The sequence below is a fragment of the Saccopteryx bilineata genome, chromosome 5, assembly GCF_036850765.1.
Source record: "Saccopteryx bilineata isolate mSacBil1 chromosome 5, mSacBil1_pri_phased_curated, whole genome shotgun sequence".
Lineage (NCBI taxonomy): Eukaryota > Metazoa > Chordata > Mammalia > Chiroptera > Emballonuridae > Saccopteryx > Saccopteryx bilineata.
Window position 1 is genome coordinate 244,086,035 of NC_089494.1, and position 17,849 is coordinate 244,103,883.

Genomic DNA, 17,849 nt, shown 5'->3' on the forward strand with positions numbered 1-17,849 from the left:
CTCTAATAGGAGACACTTACATATATGAGTAAAGCAGCTGCTCCTGGTGGTGGAAGGCTGGGAAGAATCCATGCCCTTTCTAGAGTCAAGTACTTTTTATTTTGCCTGACTAGGCGGTGGCACAGTGGGTAGAGTGTCGGACTGGGATGCGGAAGGGCCCAGGTTCAAGACCCCGAGCTCGCCAGCTTAAGCGCAGGCTCATCTGGCTTGAGCAAAAAAAAAACAAAAAAAAAAAACAAAAAAACTCACCAGCTTCGCTGGCTCGAGCGGGGGGTTGCTCAGTCTGCTGAGGACCCCTGGTCAAGGCACATGTTGGGGGGCGGTCAACGAACAACTAAGGTGTCGCAATGAAAGACTGATGATTGATGCTTCTCATCTCTCTCCGTTCCTGTCTGTTTGTCCCTCTCTCTGTCCTTGTAAAAAAAAAAAAGTACCTTTTTATTAGGAGGTTAATAGCAAAACCATATGATGGGTAGTCACATAGCCCATCAGAAAGTAAAAGTCTCCACAGGGAAGTGAAATAAAAGACAGGATAAACAAATGGGACTATATCAAACTAAAAAGCTTTTGCACAGCTAAAGACAATAAGAACAGAATAAAAAGACAAACTACACAATGGGATAACATATTTGACAATACATCTGATAAGAGGTTAATAATCAAAATTTATAAAGAACTTGTAAATCTCAACACCAGGAAGACAAACAATCCAATCAAAAAATGGGCAAAAGAAATGAATAGACACTTCTCCAAAGAGGACATACAGATGGCCAATAGGCATATGAAAAAATGCTCAACATCACTAATCATTAGAGAAATGCAAATTAAAACCACAATGAGATATCATTTCACATCAGTCAGAATGGCGCTCATCAACAAAACAACACAGAATAAGTGCTGGTGAGGATGTGGAGAAAAGGGAACCCTCCTGCACTGCTGGTGGGAATGCAGACTGGTGCAGCCACTGTGGAAAACAATATGGAGATTCCTCAAAAAACTGAAAATCGAACTGTCTTTTGACCCAGCTATCCCACTTTTAGGAATATACCCCAAGAACACCATAGAATGGCTCCAAAAGGAGAAATGCACCCCCAGGTTTGTGGAAGCATTGTTCACAATAGAGAAGATCTGGAAACAGCCCAAGTGTCTGTCAGAGGATGAGTGGATTAAAAAGCTTGGTACATATATACTATGGAATACTACTCAGCCATAAGAAATGATGACATCAGATCATTTACAATAACATGGATGGACCTTGTTAACATTACACGGAGTGAAATAAGTAAATCAGAAAAAACTAAGAACTATATGAATCCATACATAGATGGGACATGAAAATGAGACTGAGAGACATGAACAAGAATGTGATGGCAATGGGGGTGGAGAGTGGGGGGAGGGGGGAGGGGGCGAGGAAGGAGAGAGGGGGTGGGGGAGGGGAGGGGCACAAAGCAAACCAGATAGAAGGTGACAGAAGATAATTTGACTTTGAGGGAGGGGTATACAGCACAATCAAATGTCAAAATAATCTGGAGATGTTTTCTCTCAACATATGTACCCTGATTTATCAATGTCACTGCATTAAAATTAATAAAACAAAGAAAGTAAAAGTCATTTCTAAGTTAAAAGATAACATCAGGTAGTCATTACCCTCTATGCATTTATTGATCTCCCTCTTGGGGCAGACGCTTGTTTTGGGGAGGTATCTGGTTTCCTTAGCAGTCAGCCAAACATAGGTTGCAGAGTCACAGAAAATGCAGCACTTCCCAGATGCCTTTGCTGCTAGAGTCATTTGCATCTCCATAGTGAGTTTCCCTGCACCTTGAACAAATTATGTACCTCTGCACTTCAGTTTCCTCATCTGTACAATTAAAATAATAGTCCTTAACACGGAGGATTTATAAGATGATCAAATTGAGACAATATGCACAGACACCTAGAGGCATATTTGGCAGAATCTAAGTTCTCTATTTTGTTAGAAATTACCATAAGTGTTAGCAGAACCTAGAGTCTGGAATACACTGATTACTTACATAGAGAGTAATTGTCAATCATGCAAAGCTCTAAGAAAGAAGTATTCTGTTGTCTTAATTTTTGTATCTTCTCCAACACTCAATATATTTCCTTGTACACTCTGGTCCTTAAACAAACTCTCTTAAATTCAGTTTATTGTGAAGCAGGCTCAAGTAATTTAATTTTGAGCTCTTTGGAAGTAGAAACTATTTATCCTTCTCTGTTTTTCCCAATATGTTCTTACTATAAATAGTAAATCAGTGGCAAAGTGAATGGATGATGAAAAAGCCATAACAAATGAAGAAATCATGCTATCTAATATTTTTTTGTGTTTATGTGCATGCCTTATTCAATCCAGCATAACTTTCTTGCAAAAATATAACACACATACACAAATATAATGACATTTGATGTCAAATTGGACCTGCATTTGAAAAGGTAAATAAGGAAGCATCTGAGATATTAAGAAAAATTTCTCCTCTTGACTCGAATTGGTGAATTCTGGGGGAAAAGGCTGAAAGACATGCCTAATTAACAAATTGCAAATCAATATCTATTTTGTATTATTTAGTTAATTAAAATAATTTTACTAGTTTTTGAGAGTCTTCAGTATTTTTTCAACTATCAATAAGATTTTATTTAGGAAATTTCTATGTATGGCATAGGCATTCATTTCCAATCTCTCATCACCCCCCTCCACCAAAATCAGAAAGATTGAAAATAAACAACAACTTGTATAACATCTTGTAGTTTCTTTAAAGTCTTAGGTTTAAAAACAAAAACCTGAAGTGATATTTCTTTATGAGAATGCTACTTATTTAAGGAGAATTCATAGTTTGTCCTTATGCTCACTAGACGACTACTCCTTCCTGGGGGGAAAACTGGTCAATGCTTCTGCTTCCTTTTAATAAGTTAACTATTTGATTATTATACATTATCATTCATCACTTGACATCTTTTTACAAACTTGATTGTTGGATGCATTTTTCATTTGGCAAAAATCAAATGTGGCTTTGCGTGGGATGTCTAAGTGTCAGAAACGGCAGTGTTGATGTCCTTGTTTAAAGAGGGCAAATATATATGGAGAGATGCAGACATTCTCAGGACAAACACATGTAAGAGACTGAAATGGGGTGTGCACAGAATTCAGAAGACTGATGGCCATCACTTGGTTTTGATTTTGGTGGCCATCAGCCCCCAGAGCCTGCAGTGTAGGCTAGAATATAAATCTTCCCAGAAAGAAGTATGGTTGGAAACTGCAAAATGACGGAGTTGGCTTCATTTTGTTCCAAGTGTATCAGAGCAGATAAATGCAAGAAAAAGCAGTGAACAGTAACCTGTTTAAGATCATGTGTGGGCATTTCTGCAAATTCTCGGTCAATCTAGGCTCAGGGAAAAGTGAATAGAAGCATGTTATTAAAATACACTTCCACCTCTGATTTACCCATGATACGAGGTCACCTTAGCTCCATGATTTGCAATGGAGTTCTAGATCATCTGGAAGCTGATTCGCTAGTCCATCTTAAAAACCTGGTGAACTGAAGAAAGCAGCAAGACTACCTAGAAAGATATGCCTGATGATTTTCACATTGTCCACAGGTCAGTCCTGGTTCCACTATTCCTACTAGATTCACCATACTTATACCCTGGCACAAACAACCAAAAATGGTGTGGTTGCCGTCAAGCCAGTGCAGAGAGCTAGGGTCACAGAAAACTGGCCGCCTTAAGTATCTGGTCCTGCATTGGCCATTGAAAAGCATCCAGCCCTTGTGAATTTCAAGTCTGGATGAAACTCTTCAAACTGCTTGCCATAGATAGATGTACACTTTCACTTGTCCCTCTTAAGTCACCTCCCTGGATTATGAAGTCTATGATGATTCTGTGGAATTCAGTGCCATTGTAGCAACCTTGAGGAGCCAACTTAGCAAAATTCTTGCAAGTCTTTGGCAAATGCTGCCAGTACAGCTTCAGCACAATGGACCCCTTGCTAGCCTGCAAGTATTTGCTGGGAGGCTGCCAGGAGTACGAGGGGATCACCACCATAGCCAAGCAGGCCTTCAATATTTTCAAATTGAGGAACTTAGAAATGCAATTGAGAACACAAATAAACCATGTTTTATGCAATAAGAAGAAACAAGAAGTATATTTTAACATGAAGTTAACAGTGACACCTGGTTGTGTATGTATGTATCTGTGTATGTTTTTTAAACATAATCACTATATTATATAAACATGATCATTATATTATATATATTATATATACATTATATATTTATATATACATTATACATAACATATACATTATATTAGATATGATCACTATATTAATATAGTATTGCTTCTATAATACCTTCTATGATATGTATGAATACGTTATTTGATAGACATTTTTAAAATATCTCAATTTATTCTACCCACAACCCTGAAAAGTCAGTTTCTAATGCTCCAATTTACAGATGAGAAACTTGTAGTCAAGAAGATGAAGTCAAGGTCACAAGTTAGAAAGAGGCAATATTGAATGTTAAATCAAAATTTGGGCTGCAATCAAAGCCTACACAGTTTTCTGATACATTATGTTTAGAAATGACTTATAAAAAGTGCTTCAGCTCATAAGCATGATTTAAGTCAAGAAAATTCAGGAAAAATATTATCTATGCTACTCCTATTCATTTGAAGTAACCATTTTATAGCAGTGATTCAAATAATAGTGAAATATAAAAGTAGTAATAGTCTTTCCTTTGAGAGTAGAAAATACCACCCAAAAGGCTCTTTTCTCAAAATGAGGATTTGAGATTTGAAACCTCATAAATTGTGCCACAAACTCTTTTATTGCTCAGATGTGTTCCTCTTAATAGCTTTACCTGCTCTTACCAAGTAGTAATGATTTCTGTTTCAGAATGCATTAACTACAGGTATGAATAATTATCGTGACACAGTCTACAACTTACATTTAACACCCTGGTACTATTTGTTCTACTCTATACTGTAGCACTGTATTTCAACACTGTATACGTTCAGAAAGCAGGAGAGGGGAAGAAGGACAGAGAATTGGCGAGAAAGGCAAGGAGAAATAGACAGAAATAACATGAGGAAAGGTTGGGTAGTCCGTGGTAAAAAAAAATGTAGGAAAAAGAGAGATAGGTAAAGATCTAAGCTTCTTTTTTTTTTTTTTTTTTTTTTTTTTTTACAGAGGCAGAGATAGACAGGGACAGACAGACAGGAACAGAGAGAGATGAGAAGCATCAATCATCAGTTTCTCGTTGTGCGTTGCGACTTCTTAGTTGTTCATTGATTGCTTTCTCACATGTGCCTTGACCGTGGGCCTTCAGCAGACCGAGTAACCCCTTGCTGGAGCCAGCGACCTTGGGTCCAAGCTGGCGAGCTCTTTGCTCAAGCCAGATGAGCCCGCGCGGGACCTCGGAGTCTCGAACCTGGGTACTTCCGCATCCCAGTCCGACGCTCTATCCACTGCGCCACCGCCTGGTCAGGCTCTAAGCTTCTTAATACAAAACCTTCATGAGCATTTTTAAAGATTGTTTGTGTCATGGAGGCCCTCCAATTACTGGAAGTATTTAAAGCAAAAGTTATCATTTCACATGTCAGGACTCTTCTGACTATCAGACCAAGAGATGATCTCTAAAAATTATGTCTTATCTAGCTGTTGGTCAGCATACTTTCATTAGACATGTTCAGTTGTAGGAAGAGACACCTGTAAGGTTACCTTGGTGAATGGTGTCTTGTTAAGAAACAGAAGGCAGGCCTGTCAGTAGTTGTATCACATTCTCTCAGAGAATGGGAAGAGAGTCTGAAATAGAGTAACAGAGCATTTACATTGTACCCCTATGATCAGGCATTTTCCAGTTCCTCTTTTGTCTCTTGCTATATCTGCTTCTTCAAATTTGCTTTTTCTGTTATTCTTTGTTTCTCTTGGATTCCTCAGGTTACACTCTGCTTACTATCTTCTTTGTAGTCTCGACTTGCTTCTTTCCCTCTTTATCTATCACACACATATTTCACAGCAAATCCCATATAAAGTAGGGTTTCCATGCCTGGGTATAAAATCAAAGCATTAACAGTAAAGTGATACTGAACAGAATTGCATTTTTTCTTAATGAATGAAAAGATACTTCAGGGTCTTGAAGTAACCCAGAGTCATCTTTAAGTGTATTAATTATCTTTCCTATTATTTGTAATTTCTTTCTTTCTCATAAGAGTCAAGTGGGAAAACAAATTAGTGAGTTGAGCTTTTGAGTTACTCAGATTCAGATAAACGAAAATGTACTGCAAATTGTATGTATTGTAATTGAAGAAAGAGCCGTTTCCTCAGATATTAGATTAGAGTACATGACCTCTAACTTCCTGTCTATTTTCAATTGCAGGACTTCTGTGACCTATGCAAATACAGTTCAGAGTTTCTCATCACTTTGTGATGATTGCTTTCCATAGTCATATTTAAAACATGGATTTTCTTTATTCTATTAAATCAAGAACTTGCAAAAACGATTTGAATATTTTTTATTCATGTTCTATAAAAAGTCTGAAGGATTTTTCTTTAATCTCTGGTAAGTCCTCAATGACTCTATAAATCAGAGAATTTAAAACTATCACACACATACTATAAGTATTTTGATTTGTTTCTGCCCATATTTTTACCCTTTGAAGGAATGTTGTCAGACTGTTAATTCTTAAAATGAAGTGTATCTTAAAGAAAAATAGAAATAACTCATAATCCCATTTAATTTCAGGCTAGTTTATCCACATGATTTAGTCATTTATTCTGTGTTTTTAAAATTAGTATTATCTACGGTGTACTGGGCATGGTTCTAGGCCCTCAGGACACAGTAGTGGATACAACATACCAAATTTTTGTCTTTCTGGACTTTGTATTTTGGTTACCTTCATAATATTTTGGAAAGTCCTTAAGATAAGTAAATATTTCATCGGGACAATTATTTTCAGAGGTTATTTTATGCTTTGTGTTTCCCATTTGTCTAGTTTTCACATTTTGAGACAGGTGTCACAGAAGCAACATGGAATTCACTGAAAAAGAATTGAAATCTTTACCTACTTCATAAAATCTATTGAGTGTTGAAGTTCTTAAACCTGTAAACAAACCCAAGGGTGGACAAAATAGTGATGTATAGAACTTTATGCTGTTTTAAGCTTAATATTTACTCAAAGGATAGAGGGAATAGTGTAGAGAGTTTCCATAGCAACTTTTAGATTAATTGAAAGATTACAAATAACTGATAAGCCATGCAACCAGAACAAATAAACAATTTTCTGCTGGCCAGGATGAAGAAAAATAAAATCATTTTGCTTTCTTTCTGGAATAAACAAAATGCAACCAGCATTTGTAGCTGTGTTGTAATTGATTTCACTTGAGAGCAAAGACCTTTTATAACTTACTTGTGGCTTTGGCTTTGGCTAAATTGTGAGGTTTTTTTCCCATTGCTTCCACAAAGCATTTGATGCTCTACCTGTAACCAGTCACTCTAATGTGTGTGCACATTCACCGCTGACCTTGCTGTTGTTAAACTACATTTATCCTGGCCACATATTAAATGTTGACAAATTGTGCTCTTTCTTTAAAGAACCTAATTACACATGTAATTAGATTTTCCTAAAGCACATCTTCTTTTCTTGAGTGGAAATCCACATAATAAACTACATATAAACACCACTTTCAATGCGTCAGGCCAAGACAAAACAAGTCTAATGTTATACGATGGGTCTTTTTTCATAAATAATTGCAGAAAATATTTTACAAAGCTGAAGTTAAAAGGATGTTTTTTCTTTCATCTTTGCACATTATTATTAACACCAGGCAACTCAATAAGATATAAATATTGACTTGAATTTGCTCCTGTGGTGTCATCGATGTGATTGTGAGACTATTTTTTTTAAGTAAGTGGTCTATTTCCTTTGTTACCTCCAAAAAATGTCGGATATCTAGCATATTAAATAAAATAACTACACTAAAGCAGTGCAGTAAATTCAGCATGATAATTTCCAACAGTTTTGAGGAAACTAAGAAAAAAGCAAAGGTTTGTAAAAAATTATACAATTAAGTATTTATGTCACTATTAACTGGTCATGTTTTTGCATGACCTAACAATCTGACAGACTAAAGTAAAATTAAAAAACATGAGAATAAAGAGCACAATTCATCAATATTTTGCTTCCAGTTGCTTTTCAAACTTTTCTCAACTTACAAATTTAAACAAATGATTGAGACACTATTAATTATTATATTTTGTGTATATATACACAAAACATTCTTTCACATGATTTGAATAAATTTTGAGTAATGTTTTAAATAATGTTAAACAAAAAATTAACTATTACCACTAATTAACAAATTATTACCATATAAAGTTCAAGATAACATTCTAGTCAACAGAAATTTTTTCTGTTCCATCTTGCTAATTTGTGAGAAATAATTTAATTAATAAATTAGGCTAACCTAAAGCATATTTATTTTATGATGCATGGATTTAGATTTTCTTAGGACTCAAATAAGATGATCTTGAAAATTTTAAAGATCAGTATTCCCTGGATTGTACATCAAAGCTACACTTGATTTATATTGGATTTATTTCCAATCTGGGAATATTAGGTTTGAAACTTGAGTTTTTGGAGCACATATTCAAATGTGCTGATTTAATGAAGCTTTGCTGTAAAAAAAAAAAAAAAGTGCAAGTATTCAATAATCATGCTGACAGTGCTACTTTTATTGACCTGACCCCTGCCAACTAATAAGTTTGTCAAATATATTGATAAAATCAATATATCAATCGCTCTCACTCGGAGAACAGCTTTAGGACTTATAAACATGTATAGAACAATTGAAGCTATTAGAATGAATAAAATGTGGAGTGCTGTATTGAGGACTAAGTAGAGTTTGAGAACCATAGATGGATGCTGCATTAGTCTATTGCTTTGTTAGTGCTGAGCCAGAGTTGGGATTTTCCAAGCGAGTTCCTCTGAAGGTGATTCAGAATCAACAACGAGAGAGGAAGAATCATCCAGGTAAAGATCTTGTTGGAGCACACCGTGAAGATGGAATGGGAGGAGAGGGCAGTAGAGCAGCCAAAGGCTAGAGGTGTCAACGAATGTATAGATCATGTGACTGGAGGTGAACTGGATAAGAAAGTGAAAATTATTTGAGGCTGTGGTCATGTGTGGCTTGCAATGTGAACTTACAAGGGACACACATCAGGGTGATGACAAGAACCAGGCAGAATTAATTAGTAGTGCTCCTGTGTTATCATAGTGGTTTGTACTTAATTCTACTCTAAAACTTTTTTACATTGTATAGTAGTTGATTTTATGTGTTTTTTCCTGAATCCAATGAGAGTCCCTTAAAGTTAGGGAAAATTTCTTAGTTCTATTTCTGGGACATAAAAGAATCTGTGGAAGACAATAAATTTCCAGTACATGCTTGAATTGCTCAAATTGAATTAATGAACTACTAACTTTTAGGTTTAACACTATGATGTGGGTGTGTATGCGTGTACCTGTAAATGTGTGTGTTATAAGAGTGTGCTATTGATATAGTTAAATTTATTTTTTGCACAGGTGGATCACTCACTATATTTACTTTCCATAGCAAGATGAAAAGCACTTTAAAATGCTGAGTTTTTAACAGAAATTTCTGAGAAACATACATGCGTTCTTCTCTACACAACTTGAATTATCATTGCATTAAAACTTTTTTCTTTTATTATTCTTTTGCACTTTCCAGATGGGAATTTTTTTTTTTTTTTGTATTTTTCCGAGGTGAGAAGCCGGTGCAATGAAGAGGGCAGACAGACTGACTCCCACAGTCAGGAGACTGGGATCCACCTGGCATGCCCACTAGGGGGCGATGCTCGGCTCCTCTGGGGCATTGCTTCATTGCAACCAGAGCCATTCTAGCACCTGGGGCAGAAGCCATGGATCCATCCTCAGCACCTGGGCCAACTTTGCTCCCATGGAGCTTTGGCTGCAGGAGGGGAAAATAGATAGAAAGGAGGAGAAGGGTGAAGAAGATGGGTGCTTCTCCTGTGTGTTCTGGCCAGGAATTGAACCCAGGACTTCCACATGCCGGGCCGATGTTCTACTGCTGAGCGAACTGGCCAGGGCCCAGATGGAAATTTTTTTTTAATTTATTTTAGTTTATTTATTCATTTTTAGAGAGGAGAGAGACAGAGAGGAAGAGAGAGGAGAGAGAGAAAGAGAGAGAGAAGGGGGGAGGAGCTGGAAGCATCAACTCCCATATGTGCCTTGACCAGGTAAGCCCAGGGTTTCGAACCGGTGACCTCAGCATTTCCAGGTTGACGCTTTATCCACTGCGCCACCACAGGTCAGGCCAGATGGGAAATTTTTAAACTAAATTTTATTTGTAATCCTCTGAGCCCTTGCACTATTCCATTGAGAAAAGACATGACTCATTCTTAGCTCTTGTCTATTCATTGAAAAAATAGTATGTCTTATCCCTTGATTTTAAATATCTATTATCAACTATATTTTTAAAATATATCCAGAAAGAGCTTATTATTTGTTGTAATTTAATTGCAATTGAAAATGTGGTAAATTTGTTTGATATATGTAAATTATAGTCTAGTACAATTATGGAAAATATTCTAAGAGAGTAAAATAGAAGGGCAAAGTAGGATAACATTTAATTCCTCTACATTTCTGCTTTAATCATTAAAGCTCTGCTATTTCCAAAGTATAAAAAAACTAAAAAAATTTTGAAAATTTTGTTTGCTATTTACATAAGAGTTAGATTTTACTCCGCACTAATGCTTATCTTCTTCATATATAAGTTATCCATCTTATATAACTAACAAAAAATTAACTGTCCAAAACTATTTTGGTGTATATTCTTGCATAAACTAAAGAGTAATTTTAGGCTTTTGCTGTATTTCCAGGACACTAACCAACTGATTAAAAGTGAATATTTCAGTGAATCAACTGTTCACAGGCTTACCAAGCAGTAAGTGCATGATTCCATTGTTTGGAGTATTGGTTTTGTTATTCTACAGTAGAAAGTTGATATCTAATGACTAATGATGATTGTTAACTGATATTGCTTTTTAAAGACTAATCTGTAAGGATGACTATATTTGTATATCCTTACATTGACCTTATTTTAGAAGAAGATCCCTAGAATTATGCATTTAAGTATGTCTATTTTCTGATATTTATAATTGTATCTAATTGGGAATAGCTAAGTTTTATTTATGATACTTGTGTTGGAAATTTTTGGATGATTTAATAAATATTTATATTGTCCTCATAGAAAATATAGCTATACCTAATTTTAATTTTAAATAGACATTTTTTCATATTAAGTACAGATTATAAATCAAAAAGTTATCAGAAAAAAAGACCAAGGAGAGTTATTGAGAAGTACTGTGTATACCCAGTAAAGAAGAAAAACTGTTTCCTTGTGTATGTGCGCGCGCGCTTGTGTTTTGGTTTACTGGGGTGATGGTATTTGCATTTGTTTTAAATATCAAAAAATACGGTGTATAAAGTAGTAATCCACAGAACAATGCAAAGTGGATTATCTGTTTCCAGAACTACAATGTTGCATTAGTTTGCATAATGCATATATATCTGGCAATGGGTTATAAAAGTCTAATTTTAGTCAGATCTGAACCTTAAATATGGATCATTTTCCGTGTCTCTGTGCTTTTACTAGTAGACTTCTTATGATAGTCTTTCACATATGTCAAAATGATCTGTGGGAAAGTGAAAACTGGTTAATCTAATAATTTTATTAAGGTACTACTGAAGTAAATAACACATTTTCTTCCTTTTTTTGGACTCCACTCTTTTTTAACCACCCAGCACATACACCAACATAATCTCAATCATTGATTATTGATCGCTTTGTAGCTCTATCTTTGCCAGTCGGTTTGACTCTGTCTTTCTGCCTCTGTATCTCTCTCTCTCTCTCTCTCTCTCTCTCTCTATATATATATATATATATATATATATATATATATATCCCTCTGTCTCTCTCTCACACACACATATACTCATCAGTATCCATTTATCTTATCTTTGTACATGATTTGGAGCAATAAAACCTATGTTACCATGAAAAAATGAATTGGATCTGTTAACACAAGTAGAGCTGCAACAGCTGTCCGGTGATGTCACCGAGTGTATGTTCTCTTCCTCAGTTCTGCATAGACATGATAGAGCTCACTGTCCATCCTTGACATTCAAACGTCACCAGGAGCATCTGCATGTGTCCCGATACTGAGCCCTTGTCCTGCACACTGCCTTTCTGTTGTTCGTCAGCATCAAAACTGACTGGCATTCTGGGCCTGGTTCATGCCAACTCTGTTTTTAATTATACCAGGATGCCAGCATAATTTAAAAAAGAAAAAAAAGAAGTCTCTTCAAGTATGGTCATGCAGAGTGAACTTTGGCAGTGAGTGCCCTAAATGGAGTAAAAGAATTGGGTGTCACTCTAATGTTTTAACTTGTGATTACTTATACTTAAATAATGTTTGGATTCTCAAAAATAATTGAATGCCATTTTCTAAAGAATCAGCGTGTGTTCTAATGAGGGAGACCACTGGGTAGTAACCCTTGCATTGCATCCAAGGAGGTTTCCTGAAACGCAGGAAATGTTTCTTGTACTGCACATTCTTTTTTTTTATTCTCATCAGTTTACAGTTTAATTGTGAATAAATCCAAGGCAAAACATTTACGTCTTTCTTATAGTCCACCTCTACAATTCTCTAAAGCACAAATGTGACCCCCCGCCCCCATCAACAGCAATAATTTCTTCCTCAGTTAATATTATATGCTAGCTTTGTGGGAGGTAGAAGAAAATTCTGACACTCAAGTGTACTCCTTTTTCAAGAAAAGCATGATCCAACACATTCTCTTCTTTCTTCATTGTTTTTCACTTTTAAAAACATACCAACCAAGAAAAAAGTAAATATTCATTAAGTTTTGAGATTTTAAAAAAGTATGACGACAATACAACTGGTTTATTTTTAACATAAAGTTAGAAAATAATTTATTTGAATACGTATGCTCTGGCATGATAAACAATGTTAAGCAAATATAATAAATTTTTCTGAAGGCTTAGATTTAGCTAATCAGCTTATTTGCTGGTCACATGTCTGTGAACAGACCACAATCTGAATAAACCAGTTCGCCTAGCAGAGGCAGTAGAATAGCCAAGATGTTGTAAAGAAACCCTTGCTATTTTATTTTGTTTACACTCAAGGTTCTCATAAGAAAACAACATAATCATCGTAACAGAAAAAATAAAATGACATTACTTGAGAATCTGAATTCAATTCTTCTAAAAGCAAGAAAAACCATCTATATGCGGTTCCCATATTCCAATAAAACACTCTCTCTCTCTCTCTCTCTCTATATATATATATATACACACACACGCATATGAATTTTACAAATATGTCCATTTTAGTTTCATTCTCAAATATAATGTTTAAAATTAGACTTAGCAGTAATTATTTTTGTGTGTGTGATTATTGTTTTATTTTATGACATACAACCAGTACTAGATAATTAGTTTAAAAATCATTCAGCAACACAAATATTTTTCTAAATGTAACACAAAGAGACCTCATTCAGCAAAGATTACAGTGCAACCAGATCATTATTTCTGACATTCGGCCGTCAACATCCGACATCATTGCCTAAGATGCTTTCTACTGTAACTAAGCACTGGAAAATAACAATTGTGATATCAGAGCATTCATGAATAACGCATAAGGCTAGAATTTACATTTTTCATTAGTAAGGCTGACAGTTTTCTTCTAAAAATGTTGTTTTGGGGGGGTAAATAATATGAAATTGTGCTTTTATGAGTCCTGTATAATTGAAAAGTTTTAGTTTTTAACTCCTTTGCCAGTGAATCTGAAAACCTAAGACCAGATTATCACCTGACAGCACGCTTCCAACTCCAAAATTAATCGTTAAAAATGAAACGACCGAAAGAAAAGTTTCCATCAGTCAATCTATCATATAGATATCATATAGATATCTGTTAGCATGAACTGCATTTTTATCCCCTTAAGAAATGTCTTCCTGCTCCAGGATTTCTCAACTTGGTCAACCAACAGCAAATACAAATATTTTTTCATGTTGCCTCCTAGATCCATGTGTAATTATACAATTCATGAATATTTATACATGCAAATAATGAACAATAACAAAAAAAAGCCATAATACTTCACTGTTAATGTGAAATTTCACAATATGTTTGTACGGTGTTTACTTGTCTGCTTAACCTTATTTTCAGAAAGAGTCAGAGTGGTACTCCTTAGTCTGCTAAAACCAAACATCATTTTTTTTTATAATTTTATTTTTTAATGGGATGACATCAATAAATCAGGATACATATATTCAAAGATAACAAGTCCAGGTTATCTTGTCGTTCAATTATGTTGCATACCCATCACCCAAAGTCAGATTGTCCTCTGTCACCTTCTATCTAGTTTTCTTTGTGCCCCTCCCCCTCCCCCTTTCCCTCTCAGTTTCCCCCCCCCCCCCGTAAACACCACACTCATATCAATGTCTCTTAGTTTCACTTTTATGTCCCACCTACATATGGAATAATGCAGTTCCTGGTTTTTTCTGATTTACTTATTTCGCTTCATATCATGTTATCAAGATCCCACCATTTTGTTGTAAATGTTCCGATGTCATCATTTCTTATGGCTGAGTAGTATTCCATAGTGTATATGTGCCACATCTTCTTTATCCTGTCATCTATTGACGGGCTTTTTGGTTGTTTCCATGTCCTGGCCACTGTGAACAATGCTGCAATAAACATGGGGCTGCATGTGTCTTTACGTATCAATGTTTCTGAGTTTTGGGGGTATATACCCAGTAGAGGGATTGCTGGGTCATAAGGTAGTTCTATTTTCAGTTTTTTGAGGAACCACCATACTTTCTTCCATAATGGTTGTACTACTTTAGATTCCCACCAACAGTGGATGAGGGTTCCTTTTTCTCCACAGCCTCTCCAACATTTGCTATTACCTGTCTTGCTAATAATAGCTAATCTAACAGGTGTGAGGTGGTATCTCATTGCAGTTTTGATTTGCATTTCTCTAATAGCTAAAGAAGAGCATCTTTTGATATATCTGTTGGCCATTTGTATTTCTTCCTGGGAGAAGTGTCTGTTCATGTCCTCTTCCCATTTTTTTATTGGATTGTTTGTTTGTTGTTGAGTTTTATGAGTTCTTTGTATATTTCGGATATTAGGCCCTTATCTGAGCTGTCGTTTGAAAATATCATTTCCCATTTAGTTGGCTGTCTGTTTATTTTGTTATCAGTTTCTCTTGCTGAGCAAAAACTTCTTAGTCTGATGTAGTCCCATTCATTAATTTTTGCCTTCATTTCTCTTGACTGTGGAGTCAAATTCATAAAATGCTCTTTAAAACCCAGGTCCATGAGTTGAGTACCTATGTCTTCTTCTATGTACTTAATTGTTTCAGGTCTTATGTTTAGATCTTTGATCCATTTTGAGTTAATTTTAGTACAGGGGGAAAACTGTAGTCCAGTTTCATTCTTTTGCATGTGGCTTTCCAGTTTTCCCAGCACCATTTATTGAAGAGGCTTTCTTTTCTCCATTGTGTGTTGTTGGCCCTTTTATCAAAAATTATTTGACTATATATATATGTGGTTTTATTTCTGGACTTTCTATTCTGTTCCATTGGTCTGAGTGTCTATTTTTCTGCCAATACCATGCTGTTTTGATTGTCGTGGCCCTATAATAGAGTTTGAAGTCAGGTATTGTAATGCCCCCAGCTTCATTCTTTTTCTTTAGGATTGCTTTGGCTATTCGGGGTTTTTTATACTTCCATATAAATCTGATGATTTTTTGCTCTATTTCTTTAAAAAATGTCATTGGAAGTTTGATGGGAATTGCATTAAATTTGTATATTGCTTTGGGTAATATAGCCATCTTGATTATATTTATTCTTCCTAATCAAGAACAAGGTATATTCTTCCATCTCATTATATCTTTTTCGATTTCCCTTAACAATGGTTTATAGTTTTCATTATATAAGTCCTTTACATTCTTTGTTATGTTTATTCCTAAGTATTTTATTTTTTTTGTTGCAATCGTGAAGGAGATTATTCTTTTGAGTTCGTTCTCAATTGTTTCATTGTTGGCATATAGAAAGGCTATTGACTTCTGTATGTTAATTTTGTATCCTGCGACCTTACTGTATTGGCTTATTGTTTCTAGTAGTCTTTTTGTGGATTCTTTGGAATTTTCAATGTATAGGATCATATCATCTGCAAAAAGTGATACCTTTACTTCTTCTTTTCCGATATGGATGCCTTTTATTTCTTTGTCTTGTCTGATTGCTCTGGCTAGAACCTCTAGTACCACATTAAATAAGAGTGGAGAGAGTGGACAACCCTGTCTTGTTCCTGATTTAAGGGGGAAAGCCTTCAGTTTAGTGCCATTTAATATGATGTTAGCTGATGGTTTATCATATATGGCCTTTATCATGTTGAAATATTTTCCTTCTATACCCATTTTGTTGAGAGTCTTAAACATAAAATTGTGTTGTGTTTTATCAAAAGCCTTTTCTGAGTCTATTGATAAGATCATGTGGGTTTTTTTCTTTGTTTTGTTGATATGGTGTATTACGTTAACCGTTTTACATATGTTGAACCATCCTTGAGATTCTGGGATGAATCCTACTTGATCATGATGTATTATTTTTTTAATATGTTGTTGTATTCGGTTTGCTAGTATTTTGTTTAGTATTTTAGCATCTGTATTCAATAGAGATATTGGTCTGTAGTTTTCTTTTTTTGTGCCATCCTTGCCTGGTTTTGGTATGAGGGTTATGTTGGCCTCATAAAATGTGTTTGGAAGTATTGCTTCTTCTTCAATTTTTTGGAAGACTTTGAGTAGAATAGGAACCAAGTCTTCTTTGAATGTTTGATAAAATTCGCTGGTATAGCCGTCAGGGCCTGGACTTTTATTTTTGGGGAGGTTTTTAATGGTTTTTTCTATTTCTTCTCTACTAATAGGTCAGTTTAGGCTTTCTGCTTCTTCTTGACTCAGTCTAGGAAGGTTGTATTGTTCTAGGAATTTATCCATTTCTTCTAGGTTGTTGAATTTAGTGGCATAAAGGTTTTCATAGTATTCTACAATAATTCTTTGTATATCTATGGTGTTTGTGGTGATTTCTCCTCTTTCATTTTGGATTTTGTTTATATGAGTTCTTTCTCTTTTTTCCTTGGTAAGCCTTACCAAGGGTTTTTCAATTTTGTTGATCTTTTCAAAGAACAAGCTCCTTGTTCTATTAATTTTTTCTATAGTTTTTCTGTTCTCTAATTCATTTATTTCTGCTCTGATTTTTATTATCTCCTTTCTTCGGCTGGTTTTGGGTTGTCTTTGTTCTTCTTTTTCTAGTTCCTTAAGGTGGGAAGTTAAGTGGTTCACTTGGGCTCTCTCTTGTTTGTTCATATATGCCTGAAGTGATATGAACTTCCCTCTTATCACTGCTTTTGCTGCATCCCATAGATTCTGATATGTCGTATTGTCATTTTCATTAGTCTGTATATATCTTTTGATCTCTGCACTTATTTCTTCTTTGATCCATTCATTTTTTAAAAGTATGTTGTTTAGTTTCCACATTTTTGTGGGATTTTTTTCCTCTTTTCTGCAGTTGAATTCTAGTTTCAAGGCTTTATGATAAGAAAATATGCTTGGAATAACTTCGATTTTTCTGAATTTGCTGATGTTGTTTTTGTGGCCCAACATATGGTCAGTTCTTGAGAATGATCCATGTACACTGGAGAAAAATGTATACTCAGTC

The 17,849-nt window shown here is 35.2% G+C and overlaps 1 pseudogene; it reads right to left on the minus strand.

The window, feature by feature from the left end:
• Positions 1–3,532: 3,532 nt before the first annotated feature.
• LOC136306667 (peptidyl-prolyl cis-trans isomerase-like 1 pseudogene) lies at positions 3,533–4,053 on the minus strand (annotated as a pseudogene).
• Positions 4,054–17,849: the final 13,796 nt, after the last annotated feature.